Below are 13,895 nucleotides of genomic sequence, written 5' to 3'. Positions count from 1 at the left end.
AAATAACTAAAATGATTGGTCCAGAATCCGTCATACATGCACACAACAGATAGTGAAAACAAAATAACCTAACCCTATATATATATATATATATATATATATATATATATATATATATATATATATATATATATATATATATATTCAACATGTAATATGCATTAATTAATTTCTTAAAATAACTAAAATGATTGGTCCAGAAAGAATTAATCATACAGTCACACAATAGATAGTGAAAATATTTGAACCTATATATATATATATATATATATATATATATATATATATATATATATATATATATATATATATATATATATATAAAGCAACCGATCATTGCACATTACATGAAAAGAAAAGGGAATGACTTTCATATCATAACCAATATGATCCACTCACCAAAAGTGTTTCAAAACAACCAAAATGCAGTCACGGGTTTTAAAGTAATTACCATTTGCCCAAGTATATTAAAATACAACGTGAAAACTTCTTAGTAAGAAAGCATGCGAGATTTCAAATTTATTAAAATAATACCAAGATTGCAAGGATAATATATCTTTTAAAAAAATGATTAGACTCTAAACTTGGGTAAATTAAAGATAATAGCAACATACTTTACTTTCTTTATCAATATAAACAATGTACACTATTTTCTACCCATAATGACAACAATTAACTTATATTTCTTTACACCTTGTACTTACAATATGTAACTCACAATAACTTGTACATCACGCTTCGAAGTTGTACATCACTTTATTAAATGAGCTTACAATTGATCCAACAGCTTTTAACACAACACACAAATAAGAAAGTCATTTTGGTACAAAATTAATAAAATAAAAAATATTACTACAATAAAACTATCACACAACCAAATATTCTCCACCGAGTCTCTTCATTTAAAGGAGGGCCGGATAAGACCATAAGCAACCTAGAGGGATGATTTGGTTTACTTCAAGAAAGTAATGAAAATGTCACTGAGGCATTTCACCAAACATTTGGAGGGCATCATATAGATATTCCATGAAACCACAGCAAATCTGTTTAATAATACACAATCATGTTAAAAAATGTACAAGATTCTTTCCATGTGAATTCGAAGGAAATGGAAGACGCTATCTTAATGATTAAATTAATTAAAATGCAGAATTAAACGAAACAAAGTTTTATATTTAAAAAAATAAAAATCACCTATTTTCATTACAGACCCAGATGTTTTATTAGTTAGAACTTTCAAAAATCATTTAGTAGTTTATTTTGGATCTTGAAGATTATTTAAATTTGAAGAAGAGATAGATAATTCCAGGAAAAAACCGACTAAGACTTTGTCAAAATGGAAATTACAAATTCAAGTTAAAAGTACTTGCTTTTTACCAAGATCCTTCAGTTGATTACAAACTAAGCATAGTTTGGGTTTTGTTAAATTCATATAAAAGCCATTGATCTGGCAACAACTCTAAAATACAGAAAAACATAGCAAAAGTAAAGATGACAACATACCTTGCAAAAACGGACAAGAGAGATTGTAAGAATTCAATGATCAAGCAAGCCTCCTCTTCAAAATAAGTTGATATCAAAGATTTTTTAAACCTGTTAAATATTTCAAAGCTCCGAAACTTACCCTGCAAATGGTATCAATGGCAATGCAAACAATCCCATCCTTCATTGCAGGTATAAGGTTTTGCATTAGATCAACATAAGCATCAACAACGTTTAGGGAACTAGGATTTCTCTCCTTCTTTCCTTAACCATTGTTGGCTAGACTTTTGCTTGTTAATCCAATATCATACCAAATGAGTATACATCTGTTTTCTTCTAGATTTTCATCTAACAATATGTTTGCGCTCTTTATGTCACTGTGTATTTTCATCTAACAATATGTTTGCGCTCTTTATGTCTCTGTGTATTACTCTGTTGTGCCCCTTAGACCCGAGTAAAGGTATCTGAGTCCTCTTGCTGACCCTAAGCAAAATTTGAGGTGTCATGCTCATTTAGACAACACCTCTTGCGTGTGGAATTATAATTAAAGCTACAGTTGCTAACATACTTGTAAACTATAATCATCTCATTGTTTCCACCATAGCAACCAATGAAAAGGATAATGTTTTCATGGTGGAAACTAGAAATCAACTTAAGCACAATAAAGACTTTGTTCTTCCATTGTGAGATCAAGGAGTTGGATGAACGACAACAAGTATAAGGTTTTTCCAACGTTCAAGAAAATGATCAATGCTTCCATAGATGGAATACATGTGAACCATGATCATTACCATAATCATCTCATTACCTTCATAAGGATAACCAATGAAAGAGATGATGTTTTCATGATTGAAGTTGGAAATCAACTTAAACTCGGTTAGGAAGTTCATTTTATCCTTGATGACCTTTTAGAACAAGGCGCTTGGCAATTGATAGCAACTGTGCGGTTTTTCCAACGCTTAAGACAATGGTCAAGGCTTCCATTGATAGCATACTCGTAGACTATAATCATATCATCACCTTCCTTGCAATAACCAATGAAAGGGATTATGTTTTTATAGTGGAAGTCAGAAATCAACTTAAGCTCAATCAGAAAAATCCATCTATTCTTAATGAACTTTCAGGCCATGAAGTTAGATAACCGACATGAGCAATGTGGTTTTGCCAACGTTCAGAGAGTTATCCTCCCTAAACAAAACCATATCCAATGCTTGCTCAATCCTTTCGAAGATGCTATCAATCTTGCCTCGATCTTTCGATGAAAAAAATATCATCATACCAAATGAGTATACATCCGAAAATTTCTTGATGCAGTGTTCATAATAATTGGGATCAATGTAAAAGTCGGCATCAACATAATAATTAGGATCCCTGATTCCCTGATCTCTAAATAAAAACCAAACCCCATATCCCTAATAGAAAATCAAAACATAACACAAAACCAAAACCAATACACAGTCCTATTCTTCAAATTTCCTGTTCGTGTATACTTAGTAGAACAGAATCAATACCTTCAATGAAATAAGCTGACGGAGACCAACCAGGCGACGTTGTAGATGTAGATCTGCCTTCAGTCAACGGATTTGCAAATTTGTTGAGGACTTCGACAACGCTGTGAGACTCAGGTCGTCGATGGCAAGGAGGGATCCTAGTACAACTACATCTCTTGTTAAAATTCGAGCTTGAATTCGATCAATTAGGTTTGTGACGGTCGGCTGAAGAACTGATTCGGCGGTTGAGTAGGAGGTGTGATGGCTAGCTAGCGTCGCAGCAGAGCGAAAGAAAGAGGGTGGAAAAGAAGGTAAACTCATTAGGTTAAGACATGATTATATAGAGGATCCAGATCTGATTTTATGTCGTCATCCACTATTCTGATTAAGGAAATACCGGATCGGATCCCACAAACATAACGGCATTGTCGACGAATCCACGGGATTGAATTTAACAGAAATCACCTGATATCCGCCCCAACTCCATCAGATGGGATCCGGTGTTTGGTGGATCTGGTTTGTTATCCGATGTGAAATCTTATTTTTGCTATCGGTTTAGGTAATATTAAAAAAAAAAGTTTTTTAATTGAACCAATTATAATGATTAGTTTTTAGTTCAAACAATTTTAATTGGTTTGATCGTTCGGTCAACTTAGGTTTTAAAATTTTCTATGTTTTTATTTTATTTTATTATTACTTATTTTTATTTTTTACTGTACAGAGACAGAGGTCCAAAAGACCCAAGGCCCAAAAGGTCTAAAAAGAAAACCTTGTGAGTATGTCCCGCGTAAGGTACAAATCGCCACAACATGAAATTAGGAAGACATGCATTACATTGAGCGTACACATATGTATGCCTATCGTACCCCCTTGGTGACCATTTCTCATTTTAAGGCTTAATACTTAAGACCAAACATCCAAAATCATATCTAATCTCAAAACATTGACTTAAGTCATAAAGTTTCCACATTTATGACTTTTCATGGTTAGAAAAGTCCAAAAGCTAAAACCCTAACTTATTTATCCATTAAGACATCTTAACTCTTGCATGAAAGGGATAGGAGGTCCAAGACCACATTCTTATGGTTCCTAATAACTCCATAATGGATTAAGTTTCCAACTTTATCCATTAGAATGGTCCAAACAATCAAGATCTAGTCTTTAAGTCTCCAAGGGACTAAAAGTGCATCTTTTTCAACTTAATCCATTAAGTCCAAGTCTCCAACCTTCGGATCTGAATCAATATGATGTTTAGATGGATAAAGTTTCCAACTTTATCCATAATAAAGTCACAAACTTTCAAGATCTAAATTTTATGCACTAAAGTGACCTAAAGCTCATAACACCAAAAATAACTAGATCTAAGAAATGTTTCATCAAGTTTCAAGCTTTATACCTCTAAAAGAAAGATCAAGGTGAACAAAGTCTGAATCTATAAGCTCCAATGCAACCAACATTTCTACAATGAGCTCCTTCTTCTCCAAGATGCACCATGAACACTCTAAAGCACTTAAAACACCTTATTTTTGCTCACAAGGCTCAAACTCGGGTTAGGGGAGGGTGTTGGAGAGGTGGAGGCTGAGAATGGAATGGGTTTAGGGAAGTTAAGGAGTTTAAATAGGGCTCAAACCACGAAAATAAGGTTTGAGCACTAATTGCGTACGCCCAACGTACTCTTGGTACGCTCAACGTACTTCCCCGTACTCCCAGTGTCCGTGACTTAACCCAAAACCATCCTAACTTCAAACGGTCATCACTTCTTTGTTTCAAATCTGATTTCGACAATCTTTATATCCACGAAAATGTATTGAGGATCTCTACAACCATATCTAATTACTTTTAACTAAAAACACTTCGAACTAAAATCCTTAATTCATAAAAGAAGTCTGAAACACCACTTTTCCCATTATACCTATGGGCTCCAAAGAACAAACCAAACTCTTAGATCATATAATGTGACAACCCGAAAGATTTGGATCAAGCAAGGTCTAGATTGTAGCCATGTGAAGTGAATTCACATTGTAACTTTGTTACAATAAAACCTTGAAAGCCAAAAGGGCATAAGTATATAAATATATATATATATATATATATACACACACACACACACACACACTTTGGAAATCATATTTATAATAACCTCTTGAAAGTAAACAAGTTATAATAAAGCAAGACTAGTCAAATTGTTGGAATAGAAATCATGAAATTAAAACATTGTTTTATAGTATTTGGCCTAGTACCCCATCCACCCTTGAACACTCCTAAATCGAAATCAACAACCTAGAACCCACTAAGACTGAAAACACTACCTTGGAGCACCATTTGGACCGAAATCAACACCAGCCAATAGCCTAGGCCGAAATCTCCTCCCTTAGGCCGAAATCACATGTGATTTCGACCATGGTAAGGAGTTTCCATGGAGTTTTCAGCCAAATAAAGGAGATATGAGGTGTTGACTTATTGATTTGATGCCTAATTCATTTTCCCATGCATAATTCGACAGTATCCCAAGAAACCATCGAGTGAATAGACATATTATCGAACAAATAACTAGGCATGAGTCCAATCACTTTTCCCTCTTAAAAAAAATCCACAGGAAGCAACCAAACTCTACCACTCTTCGATTCTACTTCCTGTTAATATTCTCTTATTCTCTCCAGAAAAAATCTAGGATCTTCCAAGTTCAACATTCCCCAATCATCATCCTTAGATTTTGGTAAGTATTTTTGAGCTTTCCTAGTGATTTTATACATTTTTATGTTGGATTCACTTTATTTACATACATTAAAATGTGTTAAAACCTTGAAGATAACATTATTCTAAAGGAAGTTCATCAACTCCATCCAAGAGTTTAGGCTTGAAATCTTCATTTCCCCACTTCAAGCAACCTATATATCCACTCAAGGTGAGTTCATACCCCACTTTTTTCGAGATTTTTCATGTTTTTAGGGGGTGGTGGGGGGAGGGGGGGAATACAAGTAAAACTTTGTTTATCACACAAATACTTACATGTTTTCATCTTTATGTTAAAAATAAGATATTATTTGCATAAGGTATGGCTATCGCTACTTTTACACAATATTTGTGATATATTAGTTTTGGTATGTATAGCTAACAAAAACATAACTCATTATATGCTACAAACATCATAAGGAAAAGTACGATTTGGAAAACTACAAGGTTTTGGAAACTCATACTAAAATATAGCCTTCTAGTAAAAATGGTTACATTATAGTCATTTACTAATTTGGTGGGGTTCAACCCAAAAATATTATGCTTGATTTCATATTTTGACACTAGACAAGATAACAACTTTATATTTATATAATAGAGTATATAAATAGTCTCAACAAACACACAAGATAAAATATAATTGGTATAGTTTGGAAGTCACAAACCATACTTTCATTTCAGAAGAACTATATAATTATTCAAAGGTATAAATATTTCATTTTACAAGAAAAATGAGTCACAGGACCCGTAAATCTGTCGATGCTCTTGTGAGATGCTCCTTCACCATGACTACCTAGCGTACACCTTAAGTCCTGCAATATAACCAGAGTCTCCTTAAGGGAGAGCGAGACCATTATGTATAGATCTATATGAGATTGACAATCCTGCACCACAACTGTTCGCTACAGTTAGACCGACAAGTCTAGGGTGACAAATGTCTTCCCACTCCGATGCTTGAAGAACGTCGTACAGGCCACTCATTGTATTAGCATGGTTATAATAACTCACATAGGGATCAACGACACTACTTGGTTTACGAGGTAACTTACACTTCAATAGTTTTATAAAAAAGATAAAACTACATAATATTTTGAACACAACACTACTTACATTTTTGGTTTTAGGGTTTAAGACTACAATTCATATTTAAGAAAATATTGGATTTTCTGGATACATACACTCTCACATTACAAGGAAAAGATACAAAGGAATATACTTACATTTTCGTTTTGAGGATAAGACCTTCAACTCGTTTTAAAGAAAATATCGGATTTTCTAGAAGTTTACAAAAATCATTTTTCACGAAACAACTTCAAATCTTTCTCATTTCAAAATGCTTATGAAATCACCAACTTAATTTTTGACACTTTTCAAAATCACTTGTATTCCCAGGAAATCAGTAAACAGGGATTTGAAAACATTTTGAGGGTCGACATCGTTGCTTTTGGTTTATACTTTATGTTATTTGCATTTAACATTTGAGTAAAACAAATATGTAAACGATGTAAACTTATATTATGTTTCATTACTATCCAATTGTTATGATACTGTACATGAAGTCACTCCATCCGCTCCCAGACGTTTCCGCCGTTCTGGTTTGGGGGTGTGACACATTGGTATCAGAGCATTGTTTATAGTGAACTAGTATATCAAACCATACAAGATATACAACTATAACTACAATGGGACTAAAACACTCTGACCAAGAGTTATACTTTTAAATATAATAATATTTTATAAAAGTATAAATATATACATACGAGAACAGTGTCATAATAAGGACAAAACAAAAGTATTTAGATAAGTTGGACACTGCAGTTAAGCCTAGATAGTTGTGTAATCATATCTGGAATAAATATAGCCTGATCTGCTATATTTATTTGAGATACGACCAACATGTGTTTTGGAATGATCGTGGTGTAGCAACCAATATAATACTTACCAACTCTATATACAAAAGGAAACTCTAGAACCAAACATACAACTTAAAATACTATAGTAGTATTTTATGATACTATAAATAATTCATGTGAAAACTAAAGAACTTTACTGGAAGGCGTATAATTACTTAGTGTATATGTTAAGGTCATATATGATTAAGATTTTATAGAATTAGAATTTGTGATTTTGCTTTACTTCCTGTTCCTAGTTTGGTTGTGGTCATAAAGTAGGATCACTTATTCGAAGGTCTATATAATCTTAATTATATTCAATTTGTATACACTACGTGATTATAGGAGGACCCGGTAAGGATCACACCATAAAAATTTTCATTAGATGTAACATCCGAAATTTCAAGTATTTTATTTATTCGATGAATTTCAAGTTTTATGGAAGAACTCGGCGAGTTGATGCGTAGACTCGACGAGTAGAGACGCGAATCATTATCCGGGTGGATGGCTGGACTCGGCGAGTCGCCCCAAGGACTCGGCGAGTCCACGCTGTTTAATGAAACCCTAATTCCTCAGGTTTGGGGCCTATTTAAAGGGCCTTATGACCGTCATTTGCGGCTACCAGACCCCAGAGAGAAACCCTAAGTGAGCTAGATCATTTGTGAGAGGAAAGGAGTCATTTCTTGATCATTTGTTAGTGTTTTGCAAATAGAAGAGGACCCAAGACAAGAGGAAGCTGAAGAGGGTGCTAATCCAGTGATTCCAGAGCTCAGAGACTTCATTTTGAGGTATTCATTCGATCCTTATTTAGTTTATGGTGTAATTCTTAGAGTTAGGGCTTTTTTAGCCCTTTTGAGGATGGTTATATGGAGTAATTGGTCCCTTCTCGTGTTGGTGCTGTAGATCTAGACCCAAAGAGGTCCAGAGACCCTTTTTCCTTGAGCTTTATGGGTGTTGATGGAGGTTATGAGCTTAGGGTGTCATTTTAGAGGCCATATCTTCAAATAAGGCCTTTGAACCTTTGCATGAGCACCAAGATGCTAGCTTTACGTGATTATAATGCTTTGGAAGCTGGATCTATGGTTTAGAGGAGCGGATCTAACCTCAGGAGGTCAGTTCAGCTTGAGCATGGCATGAACTCACCGAGTTCATTAGCCGACTCAGCGAGTAGGACGAGGGTTTTCCCGATAATCACACAGTTGGTGACTCACTGAGTTGGGGAAGTGACTCGGTGAGTCAGAGGGAATCTAGAGGACAGAGTGCACGATGGTACTCGCCGAGTCAGGAGCCGGACTCGGCGAGTTGGGTCGGGACATTTCACAGAATGTGATCAGTGATGATTTGCAGAGTTGAGGTTAACTCAGTGAGTCGAATGAGGACTAGGAGGGTGAAGAACACGTGTGGACTTGCCGAGTCATAGTTGTGCACTCGGCGAGTTTGGTCAAGGTTGACCGTTGACTTCGTTGACTTTTAGGGTTAGTCAATGTTTGGACCTTAGAGTCATCGGAAGGGTCGGATAGTCTTTTACCCTTCCTAGAGGATGTATAGAGAGATAGAGTTTAGCCTATCCCGGAGGGTTGTATTAATTAGAGTATTTATTTCATGTGATTAGGCAGGGGCTAGACCAGAGTTTACCGAGTCAGAGATTTACTGAGATATCCGAGGTGAGTCTTCTCACTATACTTTACCTTGAGTAGGTAACTAGAGTTATGCAATACAATGTTTGTATGCTATATATGTTGTGTGTTGTACTGCATTATTCTATGTGATTTATGTTGTGCATGTTACAGAGTTAGAACCTGAGGGTTCACAGAGTTTGGGTGCACGGACCCACAGAGTTGTAGCCTCGAGTGGCTAATATGTGTTATATGTGGTATTTTGGGGAACTCACTAAGCTTTGTGCTTACAGTGTTTTTTGTTATGTGTTTCAGGTACTAGTGAGGATCGCGGAAAGGCGCCGGCTTGATCAGTACACACATGGGATTTTTATGTTATGAGATCTTGGGATTGATATATGTATGAATTGAGTTTTAAACAATGATGTTTTATGAATAATGAATGAATTATGTTTTTATAAAATGCGAAAAATTGTTTTGGAAATTACGGTGTTACATTAGAAATACTTCTATTAATCTCATAGATTCTTTATACATCCATACTCTCGCACATACAACATGGCTGAATTTCACCACGAAGACCCCCACTACCCTGCCATGGTAGCCAACGCATGGATCGAGGAGGAGCCAGAAGAGGTTCATGAGGAGAACCCAGTAGTGGGTCCTGAAGAATATCAAGAGGTGGACTACGAAGGGGAGGCTTATGATGAGGATTCAGACGAGGATGCAGGTGCTGGAGAGATCATTAGTGAGCCTTACCCTATCAGGAGCAGGCAAGAGACCCTTTCACCTCCCTCCTCCCAGGATGCACCTTCACAAGAGGAAACCTAGCTACATGCCTAGGCTAGAGGAGAAGGCCGATGATCCGCATTAGGCATGCAACCACTACACCATACTCTGGGCCCTAACACCCTCACGAGTCAAGTACTACCTCTAATGGTACCACAAGTGGCCTGTCTAGACACCCAGGTTCAGGCTTTCCATCATGAAGTAATGGAGATTGGAGGCGAAGCCCAGAATGCGACAACGCGAATTCGATGCCTCTGCGAAGAACATGAACACCATTCAGGAGCAATACTGAACCAACAAGCAGAGCAGGACATTACGAACCGTCTACACTCCTTAGAGGAGGAAGTGGCCACCATGAGACAATAGATCCTTGCAGCTATGGCTAGGGAAGCCTTAGCAGAACAGAGAGCGGAGGAGGCAACTCACAAAATGGGTGAATTGGCTGGGCATCATGTGCGCCATTTTGGATATGATAGACTAGTATAGCCAAGTGAGTTAGTGACTACACTACTCGCACTATGTCTTAGGTTTATTAAATCTTTCATCACAACTAGTAGTAGTAAATCAAGAGAGGTAAGTCCTCCAAGACCCATGTAACCAGATGCAACTTAATGTATTGACGGTTACGTTTTATTTTTATAAACTTAAAGTTCGCATAATACCTATTACTTATCACCATAAGTACATTTTGATGATGTGGTCGAAACTTTTGGGAATCATACCACTAAACATGTGATTTATATACGTATGTACATATATATATATATATATATATATATATATATATATATATATATATATATATATATATAGATGAGATACAACTAGCAATGACCATAGTTACTTACGAACTTGTTTCATGCCATACAATAGTTGCATGCCGCAACAAGGAAGTAACCAACCTACCGGAGAAAAACCAGTTCTACAAATGGAAACCACTACATTTCAAGCCACCATAACAACTGTCATGGCACAACTTAACCCTATCAACGCAAACAAAAATGGGAGCAGTGCCAGCAGTACCAACCCCGGTGGCAACCAAGGACACTAGCAAGTGTGTTGCTGCAAGGACACCCCAAATCACAAACCAAAGACCGCCCGCGATAAAGGAGGGGCACTACCCAAGAAAAAAAAGTTTTGGAACAAGAAAGGGGTTCAGTTGACTCAGGTACCTGCCAAATGACAACAAATTGTGGCAGCTCATGCTGCCAGTACCCCTACTGCCTCAGTGCCGAAAAAATCATATGATGGAAACCTACCCAAGTGCCACAAATGTAACTACCATCACAAAGGATCTTGCCGAGAGATGCATTGCAAGAATTGCAATAGAAAAGGGCATACCACTTGCTTTTATAGAGTGCCAACCTGACATGCCGCCCAACTCGCCAGTGCCAGAGCGAGCCAAACCTGCTACGATTGTGGCGAGACTGGGCATTTCAAAAGGGAGTGCCCAACAGCCAGGGATGCGAATGCTGATAGTAATGGAAGGGTATTTATGATCGCTGCTGGAGAGACTCTCCCGAAACCACCAGTGGTTATCGATACGTTTCCAAACAACAATATATAAGCCTCAAATTTTCCACTAAAACTAGTGCCAATTAAAGTTCATCAACCATAGATCCCGAAATGCGACAAATCATAGTCGTGAATTACCCCCTCACCCAAATAAATCACATCATTCATATAAAAACTAAGGATTTTTACAGGTGATCTATGGTGGTTGGTGTAAACATTAGGGTCATATATGATTAACATTCTATAGACTTAGAATGTGTGATTCTGCCTTCTTTCCTATTCCTTGTTTGGTTGTGGGCTTAGGGCAGAGTCACTCATTCGACTGGCTTTTTAATCTTAATTTTATACGACTGGTTACACCAAACAATTATAGCGGAACCTAGGAGGGACCATACTACGAAATTTCATCTATTTATCAAATCACTCGTACTGCTAGTGCTCACTAATTACAATACAAAATATTAGCAGTAGCAATAACAAGGATAAAACTGGAAGCATTACAGACATATATATATATATATATATATATATATATATATATATATATATATAGAATACACAATCATTCTAAACAATCAACCCCTTCCAAATCGACTTAACACCTGTTACAATAAGAAGTTATCAGACCGAGCCTCTCACCTCGAAGAACGTCAGTATGGCTCATGAAGAAGAAGGGCAGATTGTCCATATGACTATTGACTACCAAGAGCCAAACCAACCTGCCATCAAGGGCCAATATCCTCCATTCCGAATCGATGACCTATTCAACCAACTTGAAGGAAAAAGCAAAGGTCGACATACCACTAGCTCAGAATTCCGTAGGAAGAAACTTCCAAGACAGCCTAAGATTCATAAGGCCAGCTGCACCACACACAACCTTAACCTTAGTGACAATAGTGTTCGTCTTAAGGTCTAGAGACACTACCTCTACGACATCAAGTACACAATCTTCATTAGACCATTCGAGATCCTCGCCAGGATCGGTCCAATAGCCCATAGACTTTGGTTACCACAAGAACTCAGTGTCATTCTGTTGGGTTTTGAGCATTCTAACACTCCTAAGTGTACGTGCAACCCTAAATACCTTGGATCTATGTTTTCTCTATTATACATATAAATATGAACATCCAAGGTATTATCCTAATCTAGCATACAAAACAATGAATATAACAAGATAGAATACATACCTCTTTGATGTATAATGTCTTCATGAAGCTTGAGTGCCTAGTGCCTCAAGTGTGACACCTCAAATGGTGGAAATTGGTGAATCGTCATTCATCTACCTTCAAAGATTTTATAGCTTGGATTACGGCATCCCTCTTCTAAGTTATAAAATAGTTTGTTGGGTCCTAGCCTTAATATTTCATATTGGGTGTCATATTAAGGACTTTAAAATCAACTATCTTGAATATCTCCCAAAAGATGTCTGGTTTAGACATTTATGATCTTCCCAAATCTCTTTAAACAAGCTTTCCTAAATGAAGATGATGTCCCATGGAAATCATGCTTCTTACACCTCCTCCAATTATTCTCCCTAACCCACAAGTTCAAGGTCACTCAAGCCCTATTGGCAAGGCAAGGTCTAGGTGTGATCACGTCTTGGAGATGTAGTCACATATTGACAAGCCGGGAGAGTTGGGTGTCAAAGTCTTGAGAAAGTTGGTGGTTCAATCACTTTCTAAGTCACATAGTGAGTTCCTTTGGGATACCTATGAAACAGACTATGACAAGACCCTTAATGATCTTATCTATTTGATAAGATCAACTTCCTAAAACTTTATGGACATTGACAATGATGACATTGGATATCTAGTAAAGCTCTCTCTTCCTAATGGAAAGGGATCGGCCATAGTCAACTCGGTTGACCAAATGGTAAAGAGAAAAGCTAAGTCTGTGATAGTCCCGTGTACCATTATCAAAGGGTCCATATGTTTATATTGCCAAAGAAAGGGGCATTGGTTGCGAAGCTGCCAAATTTACCTAAGGATGTTAAAGTCAATAAGTTTGACTCTACCTCAGGTAAAGTCCACTATCTAACTCTGTTAAGTTTCTATTATGAGATTCTTGATATATGATGTGACTGGGTCACATGGTGATGTTTTAAGAATCAAAGAAAAGTGAAGAAACTTAAAGAAAGAATATGCTGAATCTGATCACGTAGATGGATTTCTATCGCATAGTTTGAAGATCGGATTCTTGAGCTACTTCTTAGGAGTTATGAGATATTGCTTAGGAATAGATAACAACAAGTTTTCATATGGATTGTAAGGATAAGTTTTTCCGCAAAGTTTTAAAATAAAAGAAAATTTTTTGATTTTATTTATTTTAAAATATCTTTGCAATGGCATTTGAGGAAAAATCGTTGCTTATATGATTCC

The 13,895-nt window shown here is 36.5% G+C and overlaps 1 long non-coding RNA gene across 1 annotated transcript; it reads right to left on the bottom strand.

Annotated features, from left to right (window-relative positions):
* Positions 1 to 714: 714 nt before the first annotated feature.
* On the bottom strand, positions 715 to 3,429 carry LOC145053055 (uncharacterized). Its single transcript, XR_013684342.1, has 2 exons — positions 1,504 to 3,429; positions 715 to 1,043 (listed from the first exon to the last, which is right to left on the bottom strand). It is a non-coding gene; the product is annotated as an uncharacterized LOC145053055 (long non-coding RNA).
* Positions 3,430 to 13,895: the final 10,466 nt, after the last annotated feature.

This window comes from Lactuca serriola, chromosome 5 (assembly GCF_051521515.1).
Source record: "Lactuca serriola cultivar US96UC23 chromosome 5, Lser_US96UC23_V15, whole genome shotgun sequence".
NCBI classification, from domain to species: Eukaryota; Viridiplantae; Streptophyta; class Magnoliopsida; order Asterales; family Asteraceae; genus Lactuca; species Lactuca serriola.
Note: the sequence above shows the minus strand (reverse complement) of the source record. Positions and strands in the feature narration are given on the sequence as shown.